This window comes from Gadus morhua, chromosome 22 (genome assembly GCF_902167405.1).
Source record: "Gadus morhua chromosome 22, gadMor3.0, whole genome shotgun sequence".
NCBI lineage: Eukaryota > Metazoa > Chordata > Actinopteri > Gadiformes > Gadidae > Gadus > Gadus morhua.
This window is the reverse complement of record NC_044069.1, coordinates 14,718,682-14,733,681: the sequence shown is the minus strand read 5'-3', so window position 1 is coordinate 14,733,681 and position 15,000 is coordinate 14,718,682.

Genomic DNA, 15,000 nt, shown 5'->3' with positions numbered 1-15,000 from the left:
TGTTAGGGGAGCATGTGAATGTGTGTGTGCTCATGGGTACTGGGACTATGTGTATGGTTGTGGATGCGTGAGGGACTAAGTCGGAGTGTGTGTGCTAGCAGCAGGGTGTGTGTGAGGGTGGGGGGGGACATCGGGCGGATGGGGGGGTGGGGGGGGTGGAGGAGGGGGTAGAAGGTGGGGTGAAGTAATGCGATAAGTGGGCTGATTCAATTGCGCGCCTGCGTTGGAACACGTGTTTCATTCTGCATGGTTTGGCTCAGTGGCGCCAAAGCCCTGTTAAGAGTCCCGCCTTAGATGCAAATGCGGATGCAGATGTGCGGTAACAATAATAGCTTATGGATATTTACAACCCAGCAAACCGAGAGAGTGGACAGCGGAATCTGTGTTAGATCACATGCACGTTAACTATATGACACGTATGTATATATATGTATCCAGTAAAATAATAAATAAATAATGCGAATTGTTTTCCAAACTGATCTGCTTGCACTGATACATCATTCACTTTTTGTCCCCCTTGCCAAGAATGCGTGCCAACGCACAAGCAAACACACACACATGCACACACATGCACGCACGCACATGCACACACCCACACAGACGTGGCCCCACAGAAACACACACAAACAGACGTACACGCAAATTAACACAAATTCACACACACACAGATGCATACCCAGACGCACACACCAACACAACCGCACACACACACACACACACAGGGTAACCTAACCCAGTGACTGGCCCCACTAATCCATGTTGAGGTTGCGTGGAGTTGGGAGCAGTGAAGTGTCTCTTATTCCAACAATCAATCATACATTCATACATTAGCCAGATAACATAGCCGGCCCAGCACGCTGCCAAGCACACAGCGGGGGAGCGAGGGGGAAGCGCACACTTCATAACAGCAGCTGTGTGTGTGTGTGTGTGTGTGTGTGTGTGTGTGTGTGTGTGTGTGTGTGTGTGTGTGTGTGTGTGTGTGTGTGTGTGTGTATGTGTGTGTGTGTGTGTGTGTGTGTGTGTGTGTGTGTGCTTGTGTGTCGGTGTGTTGGGGCTTCCCTGTGTTTGTTTGTGTGTGTGTGTGTGTGTGTGTGTATATGTATATGTGTGTGTGTGTGTGTATGTCTGTGTTGGGGCTTCCCTGTGTGTGTGTGTGTGTGTGTGTGTGTGCGTGTGTGTGTGTGTGCGTCTGCATGCACACACATCAATGCAAATGCGTTCAGTGTATTTTGTTATGCTGTGATAATGTGCACATTTCAAATGCATAGGCGGTTCGCATGCGTGTTAAAAGAAAAAAAAATGTAAGAGGAGAAAAAAAGAGATAGCATCTAGGCCAAGTGGGTGGGATTACGAGGACGCCTGAGTGCGTTTGTAATAAATCCATTTGAATGATCCACAAGTACCACAACCTACTCTATTGCAACAGTCACTTTATCACTCACACATTTACACACTTAGCTGATTCCCCCCCCCCTCCTGAGCTCTTTCTAAACCGTGCCCGTGAATGAGTCCCCGTAGAGCAGGAAGGGAGGACCGGAGGGACAGTACCGGCCCCTCGTCGACACACTCTAGTGCACCCCCAGCTGAGGTAAAGCACTAACACCCCGTCCTCTGCGGATGTTACGCGGTGCCGAGAGAGATGTGTTTCCCTCCTCCCTGTGTACCTGTTCATTTATTCATGCTGGGTTTTGCTCATTCAGGGGACCACTTATCCAATAATGACCATTTCAGCCCCCACGGCTGTTTTGTCCACTTCAATTTGGACCGTCTATTGCTGCTCCTCGCAGGCAGAGAAATCATGCTTAGGGCCGATCATCAAACCCTAACCAGGCCCACACAGGTATTATGGGCTGTTGCATCAACGCAAACCTCTTTCACTCAAAAGGAAAAAGGTTATTTCTTGGGAGAATGTACGGCAAGAGCACATTCTACCCAGAATGACTTATGTTGGTGGGCAATTTTTGAGCAAAACACGTTTTATTTTTCCTGAAAGTCGTATTTTTGTGAGTATAAGGCCGGCACAAATACCAGGAACAGGAGCATCAGATTATTCTCTGTGTAATGGGCAATTGACACAAGCGAATTAGGAGCAAGCGAGATATGTGTAGCCAGAATACCGACTTTTCTACATTTTCTATCCAACCATTATTCCTTTGGTTCTGTTACTTTGCTTAAGTGTCCCAGTGATCAATAGATCCAGCTAGCTCCGGTAAGCCCAGCTGATACCATTTTGCACTTCTCTACTCTTTCTGATTCCGTCTATGGAAATTGGTGAATTTAAGGATGTATTTTTATTTTACTCTGCTGCACATAAACAATGGTTCAATTGGATCAACAGGCTCATTCAAGCGTGAACACGACAGTTTTTCAGTTTTTGTTAGTTATTCTACTAAGGGTAACAAAACAGTTGCTTGCGTAATGTGAACTCAAACAGAAAATATTTGTGGTACAGGTGAAATTGTAAGAGGAATGTTTGAAGGGTGAACAATTCAATTCAATTCAATTTTATTTATATAGCCCTTAATCACCATTACAGTCTCAAAGGGCTTTAACAGGCCAAATATTTGTGACACCCCCCTTTACCCATGCCCCCACACGGGCAAGAAAAAACTCCCTTGAATCAGCAAGGAAGAAATCTTGAGAAGAAACGCAGTGTAGGGGATCCCTTCTTCCAGGGATGGTCAGGAGTGCAATGGGTGCCACAATTGGCATACAGGTAAATACATGTACATCATATTAAAATGGTGATGGGGTTCTGGCCGGTTATCCATGAGGAGAGTCCAGGCATCCAGTCCAGCACCCGCAGCACGCTACAACTGACAGAATAGTGAATTAGAACGGAAAAGTACATAGTGGGAATGTATAATGTAATAAGAAAAGCACAAGCAAACAGAGTAGTCTTCACTACGCATCTGTTGTTTTCACACTCCAAATGCAAGATTGTAGAGGTGCGTTTTGAGCTTCCCTTTGAATAGCTCCACAGAGTCAGCTTCCCTGATCGCTGATGGCAGCCTATTCCATAAAAAGGGGGCTCGATAGGCAAACACTCTCTGTCCAGCCGATTTCTTTTTAACCTTTGGCAATGAAAGAAGGCCGGCTCCCGAAGACCGGAGAGACCGAGAAGGACTATAAGGAATGATCAGGTCCTTCTGGTACAATGGAGATAGTCCATGCAAGGCTTTATAGGTCAGCAATAGCACCTTAAAGTCTGATCTGAAAGTTATTGGTAGCCAATGTAAAGAGGCGAGAATAGGTGTAATATGATCAAACTTTCTCGTTCTGGTCAGCAATCTAGCTGCCGCATTGTGTACCAGCTGTAGACTCTTACAGCACCCACAAAAGGCAGTTTTTCAATGGGAAAATGAGTTAAACCTTTTCTTATAGATATTCTTTTCAACTATCTTTTCATTCTCAATCTCAAATCGTTTGCGATGGTCAACACACCAAAAAGAACAAAAAGAAAAAATGCACTGTGTCTTTAGCTTGTCAGAACCCAAGGGTACAGAGTTCAGCCCTGAACACCCTTCTCTAGAATGTTCCGGAAATGTCAGACTCGCTGGAGATCGGCTGTCTAATCTGGAGACGGAGCCTGAGGCTGTCTGAGTGTGTTGGTTTGACTAAAGCTCGGGTATATACACCGCTCATATATCCTGCACAGCTCTGCCGCACTCCAACCTATATACTGTGTGTAGGCGGCAGGTTTCGTGAACTGCAAACACTCACACAATCTTGGCTGCAAAATTTACCAACATTATTGCACCATTATCCCTAATTGCCATGAGTAATTGCCTGGGTTTTGCATTCTGCCTTTTATATTTAAGCAAGGAAAATATATTCTGTTGTGGAAGGGGATCCATTTTTACAGCAAAATAATTCCTATTAACTGAAAGCTAATTGTAATTCTCCAACGATTTTAGATGTTGCTCCATTGAAACGTGAACCCTTATTGGAGTGGATTTTATTCCTCTGTGGAAATTTGTTTCATTTGTTTTGTTTGTATTGCTGTGGGGTTGTTCCTATATAGTTGCGAAATTCGACGCTTCAACCCTGACGAAAAAAGGCTGCTGTGAATGCACATCTTCTGTCTTTTAATAGCGCTTCTCAAATATGACACCAAAGGAATCATAGAAAAGCTACCTATTTATTTGAAAATGTGAATAAAGTATCCTCACTTTATGTGGCTGATCCTGTGTTTATTAGGGGTCTGAGCAGCGAAACTGCTTGGTCCCCTATTGTTTCTGTAACGTTTTTTTCCCCCCTCAATTTCTGTAAAAGTCATACTGCAGCCTATACCGTAAGTCGAAAACCCTTGACATTTTCAGGTAAGGTTACCAATAACCCCACTACTCATAACCCCAAATTTGTGGTACTGCACCAAAAGGTGGCGCTATTCTAAAAATCATGAATTAGGCTTATTTCTCCTCACCAGATTGACCTGGACTCAAAATTCTTTCAGAATATTAATCTCTAGAATCAGATGCATCTATAAAACTCCGGTTTGTCCTAAAAATTTTAACTTTTAACAAATTTCATATTAAAGCTAAACATGATAAAAAGATTCACAGGCTACAAAAATAATCCAAAATCGCCACATAAAATCTTTAGACCAAGCCTCACAAAAACCATTAGCATAATTTGTTTTATTTAGTTCCATTTGAGAAATATTGGCCAATAAAGTTGGAGCAGTTAGCCCATTTTTCTTATATTACCATTTTGTTATTGTATAAAAAAACATACAACTATTATTTGGTGGATACCAATACCCCCCACTACCCATAAACCCAAATTGTGGTAAAAAAATATGAACTCGCCTTATTTCTCATTACTAGATTGAGCTGGACTCAAAATTATTTCATCATATTAATCTCTCAAATCAGATGCATCTTTTTTTGGTCTTCTGCTCTAAAAATGTTTGCTTTTCCCACAATTTCATAGAAAAGCCAAACGTCCACAGTCTCAACCCATTTTGCCTATATGACCATTTTGTTATTGTATATCTACCATACGGCTATCATTAGGTGGATACCACTAACAGTACACATTTTCAGATCTGTACTCTTTTAAGAAAGCCCTTAATTCTCTAGTGATATGTGTGTTTGGAGTTTTCTTGATGTTGTGTGCTTATCAATCGACATTTTCACCATGTGAATGAGGCTTCATTCACATGCAGGAATTTCAGTTGCTCAACGGGATAATGCCGTGCACTGGTGAACCTTAGGTTGAGAGTTTGAATCCTGATTAGAGAATTATGAACAAGCTGAACCTGACAACCTGTCATTTAAGAAACACAACATTGAACAGCACCTGAAATTCATCAGGCAATCAACACTCCTGCTCAGTAGTTTCCAAGAATCGGACTGCCAAGACACAGTATGGCATTAAGGGGAACTTCTTCATTAAACATTTTTCCTTCATAATTAATCTTTCATTTCATATTTATATTTCTTCTTAGTGTTCATGACTACAAATGTTTAATTTCCCCAGAATTTCAAAGATTTTTCAGGTATATGCTCTGAAGAAAGCCCTAAATTCACTTGAGAAATGTGTGCTTTGAGTTTTCTGGATGTTGTGTGCTTATCAATAGAGATTTTGATCATGTGAATGAGGCTGTAGTTCAGGTTTATAAGTGGAAAATGTTTCCTTAAATATGACAATTATATGTTATATTTATATATCTACCATTAGTTTGTTCTTGAGTTTTAATTTGGCTCGGACCCCGTTAATCACTGCTTGCGGTTATATTTTTAATTGTTACCATATGCTATTTCCTGGGATATTTGCAGTTAATCTGCAATGCAAGCACTTCACATCAGTCAAGATGAGTGGATGTGTAATTAAGTCTTCATAATGAGTGAGTGATTGAATGGGAGCTTCTGAGAGTGCGTTCATCTGGTTGCATTACAACCAGCCTCCCCTGTGAGCTCCAAGCCTGTCCCTTCTATAGTTTATGTGTCACTGATTGCACGCAGTGATTGAGCCCGACTACAAGGTTTAACACGCATGAATTATAGATGTACTGTACACTGGGATGTTTCAAACTCAGCCCAAAGCAGAAAGCACGGGACGTGTGCCGCCGCATGCACTTGCTCATGTCAGACACAGCAGTCAAGGGTTCATTCTAAGAAACACACCTCTCTCTCTCTCTCTCTCTCTCTCTCTCTCTCTCTCTCTCTCCCTAGCTCTCTCTCTCTCTCTCTAGCTCTCTCTCTCTAGCTCTCTCTCTCTCTCTCTAGCTCTCTCTAGCTCTTGCTCTCTCACTCTTTTTCTTTTGCTCTCTCTTTCTTTCACTTGCTCTCAGTCTCTCTTTCTCTGTCTCACAAAGAAATATTTACACACATACATACATACATACATACACAGACGCACACACACACACGCACAGAGTCCATGCATGCATGCACGCACACACACACACACATACACACTCTGGGCATGGCCTTTACCTCTGAGTCTACGCAGTGCTTATTGGAGCGTGCCGTCTATGCCGTGGCCCGGCTCTCAATAATGGCCTCTACTCTAATCCCATTTAGTTAAGAGCCCAGGGAAGACCACTCTCTCCGCAAAATGGGAATGGAAAAAAACAAACAGAAATGGAAGGAAGGGGAAACAGAGGGATGGACGCAGACCAAAAAAGGGTTTTAGAGAAGAGGGAAGTGGATTTGAGTTGTTCATATATGGTAAAGTGGGTCTCGGCAGTTGGCCTGAAGGAAAGGGCCCGGCGTGCTTTCGCGTCGGTATTTTATTCTAATAAATCTTTAAACGTTAACCACTTCTAGCTTGACCTTTCACAGCTTTCGATTTGTATGAGCGGGGAGCGTCATAAGCATATGTTAGTATATCTAAATAAAAAGGAGGGAGTCTCCGCAGGAATGCAGAGAGCGTTTCCTTTTGATTTCTCAACAAGCGTTCATCCAATCGACTTCACCCGTGGCGTTGTTTAGATGAGAGGTTCCGGAAATAGCCCGCTGTCAGGCCTGTTGTGAGCGGGCACTGCACTACTTTAAATAAGTGCGCTCCTTTAAATTACAAGCATGTACTTTCTTCGAGATACAAGTTCTTTCATTTCGATTATATCTCCTTCCGTTTGCATCACTTTCTCAAGTATACCAATCTGATTGAAATAGTATACCTAGTATACTTGTATACATTACGGTACATAATTGCATTGTTGGTAACATTAATGACTAGAAAATGAAGCGTACATCATATCCATCATATAGATGTTCCCGGAACGATAGAGCACCAAAGGAAAAATATGAAAGTTCACCCTCGCCCCGTCTCGCCGGTCAGACCAGCTAAGTGCTTGAAACGTCTGTTACTGTGCTGAGTGTAACAAGGGAACATTTGACACAAGAAATGTGCCGGTGCTTCTAATGCACCCCCTCCCCCCTTTACCTCCTCCCCCGCCTCACCTCTAATGCTCTCCCGAGCTTCCCTGCAGACCTTTAGTGTGTCAGGTGAAACACAAAGTTCACCGTCCGCCTGTTGTAGGTCAGAGAAGCCCGGGCTGTGGTTTGCTCCTGGTTTTTTATTCTCCCCGTGTATGCTGTTATATTTGCTGAATCAAACTCCCGCTGGGCGATACAAGCGCTGCACATCAGCCTCATTTACCGTTTGTCTGCTTTTATTACCTTTAACCTCCAGAGAGGTGACACGAAGGGACGGTTTTTATGCGGGTTTGTGATATAAACATTTGCTTCAACGTGGCGTTTAACATTTTGCTTTGCACTTCAACGTTGCTTTACATTTAGATGCATAAGATTTTGAATTCTTCGAAAATTAAATGTTTGTCTCATTTGGCGAGAAAAGTAACATGTTTTTTTATATTTGAATTTAATTAGAGTTGTAACCTTAATAAATAAAACATACCCTGAAACACAAAAATACAGAAATAAGTTTCTCAGCAGTCTTTCCGGTTTTAAATGATGCTTTCACTGCTGATAAAAACACTACCCCCCCCAAAAAAATAAATACAGAACTTTGTCCAAATGACAGTGGTTTGCCCCAGCTGGGGCACAACACTGGAATATCCAGCCTGGAGAAAGGTACACCAAAATCATAGGCCTCTTCTTCTCTCTCTCTCTCTCTCTCTCTCTCTCTCTCTCTCTCTCTCTCTCTCTCTCTCTCTCTCTCTCTCTCTCTCTCTCTCTCTCTCTCTCTCTCTCTCTCTCTCTCTCTCTCTGTCTGTGTTTCCCTTTCAGAACTGTTTGGCCTGAAGTCAGCCATGATGGATGATGGCCCCCGATGTGTGCTCCGCTGCTGGCTTCGGCTGCTCTTAAATGTATGGGCGGTGGGGGCTGGACAGATGGGAGGACTGGGGGACTGGGGCAGACGAGGAAGAGATGAAATGAAAAGAAGCAGATAGATATATGAGAGTAGGAGGGAGACCAAGGAGAGAGGTAATGGATGTCCGCTGAGCAGAGGTTGAGAGAGAGAAAGAGAGAGAGGCTTAGATGACCCCATAGGAGTTATAGGTGGACGCTGTGGGGGCGCTCTGTCCATGATCTGTCTCTGTCTGTCTGGAAGAAAGAAAGTAATAGCTTCCCTTTTCCTCTCTCTCTCTCTCTCTCTCTCTCTCTCTCTCTGTCTCTCTCTCTCTCTCTCGCTCTCTCTCTCTCTCTCTCTCTCTCTCTCTCTCTCTCTCTCTCTCTCTCTCTCTCTCTCTGTGATAATCTGGATTTGCAGCTATAAGAAGCATGGCTGCGATCATTGTGTTCGTGATTGCTCATATCTCTTCTCCACTCTCAGTATCCCACTCAGTCCTCTTTCTAATGACTTTATGCCAAATGCCTTGAGGAGTGGGTGCCAGCCATCAGCAGTCCAATATCTGCACCATTAAGTCACTCATAAACCCTTCAACCGGTACGCCTTCAAAAAGCTTCCTATCCACACCAGACCACCCTACTGGCTGTCTGGGTCAACTTGCAGTCGGCAATTATTCCTTCTCTCTCTCTCTCTCTCTCTCTCTCTCTCTCTCTGTCTCTGTCTCTGTCTCTGTCTCTCTCTCGCTTTGGCATCAGTTAGTGTTGAGAAGTTTCAGTCCTACCACAAGGAGATGCCTTAGGGGGCAATAGGAGAGCATAGGTGAGAGAGGAGTCTAGGTCAGATTGAGTAAAGGCTCATCTCGGGCCCAGCAGTCCCCTTATGGACCTCTTGGCGGGAAAACACAGAGCCTGGCAAAGAAACGATTAAAGTAGTTACAAAAGAAAAGTAATTTTGGCGGTTTATGAAGCGTTATGTAGCAATGAGTGTACTACTACAGCAGCCAAATACATAGTATTGAAACCTTTAAAGACACTTTTTTCTTTACAGTTTACTGCTGCAGGCCGAGTTGGCTGTAAATAGCCAATAATGTGCTTGCAGATTGCCACCTCCAGCAACATGATTGGTCGGATCAAATATGAAGCGAAATGAATTGAAACTCCCCTTTATCCATATTTGAGCTAGTCTACCATCAGACTTTAGATATTAATCTAAAATCTGATTTGGCAGCTTATGTAAAGGAAGAAGTTCCTCAGCTCCCAACCTGAACCGATTATCCTCTACAGCGATGACAATACGCTATAGCTCTCCTCCCTGGCCGGATGACACCACAGTCTCTGCAAGACTTTCAGAATGGCTCACCCTGGCATCTGTGTCTTAGATGAAGTACTGCTACCTTCACCCTCGACCTGTGAAAGACACCGCTTTATGTCAGCCGTTTATCTGAACACAAAATAACAGTCCATCTTTACCACCCTCCAAGTCCGCTAAAGCCTTGAGGTTAAAGAATGGTAGCCAGTCAACCGTAAGAGAGGGCACTGAGGCAGCCTCTTCTCTGCTAATGCACACACACAATGGACAACATCAGTGAAATCCCTTCCGTACTCTGCGTGGTTCAGAGATCCTTGCCCATAGACACTCAGATCCTAACTCGGCAGCTAATGCAAGTTAAAGGTATGAGTGCTTGTACTGAATGCGCTGTTGGTAAATCATAAATGGACCGGATTCATAAGGCTAACTCAAAGCGCTTCACAAAGCAACACAGACGCCTGTGTCAACCACGCAATGAACCAGCCGGCTCATCGGGAACAGTTGGGGTCAGGGGTTTTGCTCATGGACACCTCGACACTCAGCTAGGAGGAGCCGAGGATTGAGCTAGCAACATACCCGTTGCCATCTACCTCCTGAGCTGCCAGTGCCGCCCACTGCTGTTGTTAATCCTCTGCAGATGATAAGAGGTGGAATCTTGAGGTGTCTTTACCCAAACAAACTGCACTTTGATAAAACTAATATTTGATACTGAATATATATATAGATACAGAGAGAAAGAGAGAACCATGGTGCAAATAAAGGAAAGAGCGTAGGAGCAGAACAAGCCCTTGCAGAGGGAAACGGGCTAGTAGGAAGCGACAGTAAGCGAAGTTGTTCGCAAGGGAGAGTCGAAGGAAAGACGGTGGGCAGATGAAAAGAAGAACAACAAAAGGAAGAAATAAAATTATATAAAAAAAATTTAAATTAAATAAATAATTACAAAAAAAGATTGGAAGCAAAGAACATAGTAGACTTGCACAATACATGTGTGAAAGTAGCTTAGCATAGAAGACGCAGGCGCACACACACACAGAGGAAAGCATGGGGCAGAGCGAGGGAGAGAGACAGAGAGAGAGGGAGAGAGACGAAAAGAGACTGAGGGAGGGAGAGAAAGAGAGGGGTGGAGCAGAGGTTGCTAAGGAGAGTTTAGCGACGAGCAGCACAATCCTAATTGTCACATTTGATCAGGGAGGCGGTGGTTAGCTTAATGGGTCACTGCCCCCCACAGGGGCCACTCCTCGCTATGAAGGGAGTCACCACAACGACCAGTGGGAGACACACGCAGCATACACACGCACCCCCCACACACACACACACACATTCATGCGCACATAGGTAAAAAAAACATAAACACATAGATGCTTCCAAAGTTATAATTGGATGCACATTCAGAAACATACGTTTGCATACATACACACACACACACACACACACACACACACACACACACACACACACACAACACACACACACACACACACACACACACACACACACACACACACACACACACTTGCATGCCTTCACAATAGCAAAATCCATACGGTTACCCACACAAACCAACCAACACACACAAAAGCAGACACATGGTCAGTACATGATGTACAAACATTCAGGGTGAAGGCTTCCCAGATATTCAACTATGTATTGTGTACATATTTCCGTGCACACGGCCGTTCTTTCTCTCCATCTTGATATTGACTTGTAGAGGTGAAGGAGGAATGAAAGACTGATCTTTTTATGAATACAATAAAGTGAAGAAATACAATGAAAGATACAATATACAAGGCCACTGAATGGACCATTGTACTCTCCTTGGAACGGAAACTGCTAAATTGCATTGGCGCATAATTTTTCTGTGGAGGTGTACAACTTCATGGGGTTGGGGGGGGGGGGCAGAGAGGCTTTGCGTCTTTTAGTCACTTCCTGTGCATGATGAGTATGTTAATTAATCCAGACTTCTGTCCAATCCGCTCTCTGCGGCAGTGACCTCGTGCTGTCCGCCCGCTGTGAAGAACATCAAACAACCCCTTGTTTTCAAAAAGCTATTCAATCTGGACTAAATGAATCCAAGCAGGCCTGCAGTATTCCCAAACCAAGGCAGGCATTTAGAATTGCAGAGAGAACCAGGGGATAAAATTACTGGTGAAGACCATTGGAAGAAAAAACAGTCTTCGGGTCCTACTGCCTTCGAAGTACAATCTACACTAATTGGCAATAAATTAGCACACACACACATGCACGCAGAGACATTTAAACACACTCTCAAACACATAAAAGTACACGCATAAACACACACACACACACACACACACACACACACACACACACACACACACACACACACACACACACGCACACACACAGTATTATGCAATCAGAAGTAAAAAAGAGAAGCAAACTATGAGTTCTGCACACTGCCTTCGGTGTGCATCCTACTCTATCCTCCTATAGTATTTAGCAGTGGCAACTTTCCCTCGGGCCGCATAGCAGATGTCTCTTAACCAGGTCAAGGGTGCCCTTTAACTTGTGGTGCTAAGAACATGCTACCGTTATTATAAGTGCAGAACCACATGGACATTATATACACACTTAAATATGAGCCTTGGCCTCGTTGTCTTTTGAAGCATAGCCACCAGCAGGTTCAAGCAGGGTATGATGGCCTTCCCCTTCTCCAGTCGGTGCTCATTGTTAGCGTATTGCCCTCTAATTGTGGGTCGAACCGTTGCAGAATATACTGAATAAACGATTTTTTGGGGTTTTGCATTTTTTACACCGTGCTAGTGTAGCAATAACAGTAATATTAGCATTGATAGATGTTATGGTTTGTATAGAAGCTGGGTTCGCTGCAGCTGGCGTGTGAGGGATCAGCGGGGAGTGCTGTACCCGGGAACCCCTCCTGACCTTATTGTAACATCAGTCACACATACATCAAGGAAAACAATGTATTTACATATATATATATAATATATAAATATATATATAAATATATGCCAACATGCATTTCTTTATTTCTCCTCTAGTTAGTTTTAGCTAGCTTTCCTTCGAAAGAATATAGATCAAATATGACAAGGTATAAGTTATGGCCCATGTATTCTACTGTGGTTCACTGGAATGGATCTTGTTGCAAACAGGGGCCTTGCACACTCAATTGCACTGCTGTCCCGAGACCAACTAAATCAGCTGTTTGTGTTTGTGTGTGTGTGCGTGTGTGCCTGCGTGTGTGTGTGTGTTTGTACTTGAGTGCCTGCTCTGCATTTTTGAGGCGAAGGCGCAATTAATATTTGGTGAACCAGCCTGATGGATTGTGGCCGCTTAATATCTCAAATCATCCATTCCTCTCATCAGCCACATATAACATTTATATTTTAGACATGAATATAGATTTAGCAGCGTTTGCATTGAAAAAACGGAGTAGAGTGTGTGCAGTGTAATGAACATCTTTACCAGGTAATCATCGGCTGCCTAGAGAAACAAACACATCTTGATTCGTGCTCGTCTGCCTGTTTCAGTAGGAGTTTGGTTGGTGTCACCAGGGTTTGTTCAGGAAACAAAATCAATAAAACGTATCCTTTAGTTATCAGGTGAGTAGGAGCGGTTCAGAACCCTGAAAACTTTCAGCGATTCTGCGACGCCCATACAGACAGTGTATGGGCAGTGAGTTTGTGAATGTATTTTGAAGCACACTCAGTCTATCATCTGAACCTTTAGCGGAGGCTTGAATGTGGATAAGGAAAAAGCCTCAGCCATAGCAGCTAATTGATTTGAAAGATCCTCCCGCATATGGATTTAGTTCCCTCGTCTCTCCTATAACCGGACCCTCTTAAGCACTCTATGCTAAGGTTTTTGTTTGTTCTTTATTCAGTCTGTTGAGTCAGTGTGTTCCGACATTGTACTGTATAGGGCATAAGCTCTAGACAAGGTTTCGTTTACATAAGCTGCTCATGAATATCTCCAAGCTCAACACATGCAAATCTCACTTCACGTTTGTGTGTGTGTGTGCGTGCACCTGCTCGTGGTCAGGCGTGTGTGCGTGCGCATGAGTGCCTGCATGTGAAGGATGTCTTTCTGCACTCTTGAAAGCAAACCATCGCTGTAGTCGTGTGACCCGCCTGTCCAGCCCCTTCAATGAGCTCTCCATGGTGCTGAAATTGCATTAATTTCCCCCCTCCGCACCTTCCTCTCCTGTTATCAAACCGCCATTATGTCATTACCACCGCTCCCTTCCTAATTCTCATATTCAGCAAGTCATTACAGGTCACTAAATCCAGGTTAATCTTTTATATAGCGTATAATATAACGCAGACTAATGCATTACCATCCCTCTTATGCCGACCTGAACTTGAAAATCAATTGATTGCATAATTCATTGTTGACCCGCTGTGGCCCCGGCCCGTTACCGACCGTACGCGATGGCCAGACCCCACTTTAGAACAATGGCGTGCGCTAGAACCCCCTGACGTAATGGGCACATCGTGGCGTGGGGAACATGGATGGCCCCGGACAATGAGGATAAACGGGCTCTCGCCAAGGCTGTTACACTCTGCATATAACACAATGTCTGCCCGGTGTGTCTATTTATGGCCACAATACTATGACTATTTCATGAGGTTGCCTTTAGTTGTTTTGTATTTTCCTTCTAGAAATTAGCAGAAGGACAGACAGTGAGCCAGACTGATGGAGAGAGGGACACATATCTCCTATCTTCTTATCTATCTATATATATATGTATGCAGAATGATAGATTGATAAGAATAAAGATTCATTGATAGATAATTAGATAGGCAGATATACACAAACAGACAGCCACACAGATGCAGGCAGACATAAATTGAGACCGACTGATGGACATGCAGACAGACATACACGCTAACTGACAAACACACAGACAGACAGATATACAGAGAGACAGACAGACACACACTTCCGGCAAGAAGAGAAAGACATATAATTGCTGGAGCCTTACGGCCAGTCAGCAACAAATGTGCGGTCATAAAATATTCAAGGGAAAAGTAGGGTGAATCAAGCAGTCCATAGTGCTGTATAAATAAATGTGTTCGAGGAGGAATAAAAGGTCTGAAGACTGCTGAGTAGACAGCTCAAGGGGAAGAGGAAAACAGCTGCCTTTATGTTTGGGAGGACATTTAGGGACTTATCTTAATGGCAGGGTGCATAATCTTTAGCCTCTAACATGCGACAATATAACATAGGCAACCTACTGTGTTTGTGTACATACTCTCTTGTCAACAGACAGCTTGTTACGTTTGGTGAAGCTTCCATCAACTTTTCAGCATTGAGCGCTTTTCCCTCTTTTGTTTAGTATATAAACGTGTATACATATGCATATGCATGAATAAATGCACACACAAATACAGCCCACACCTACACACGTATATACACACATACCTGCATACTTTCACGTATATT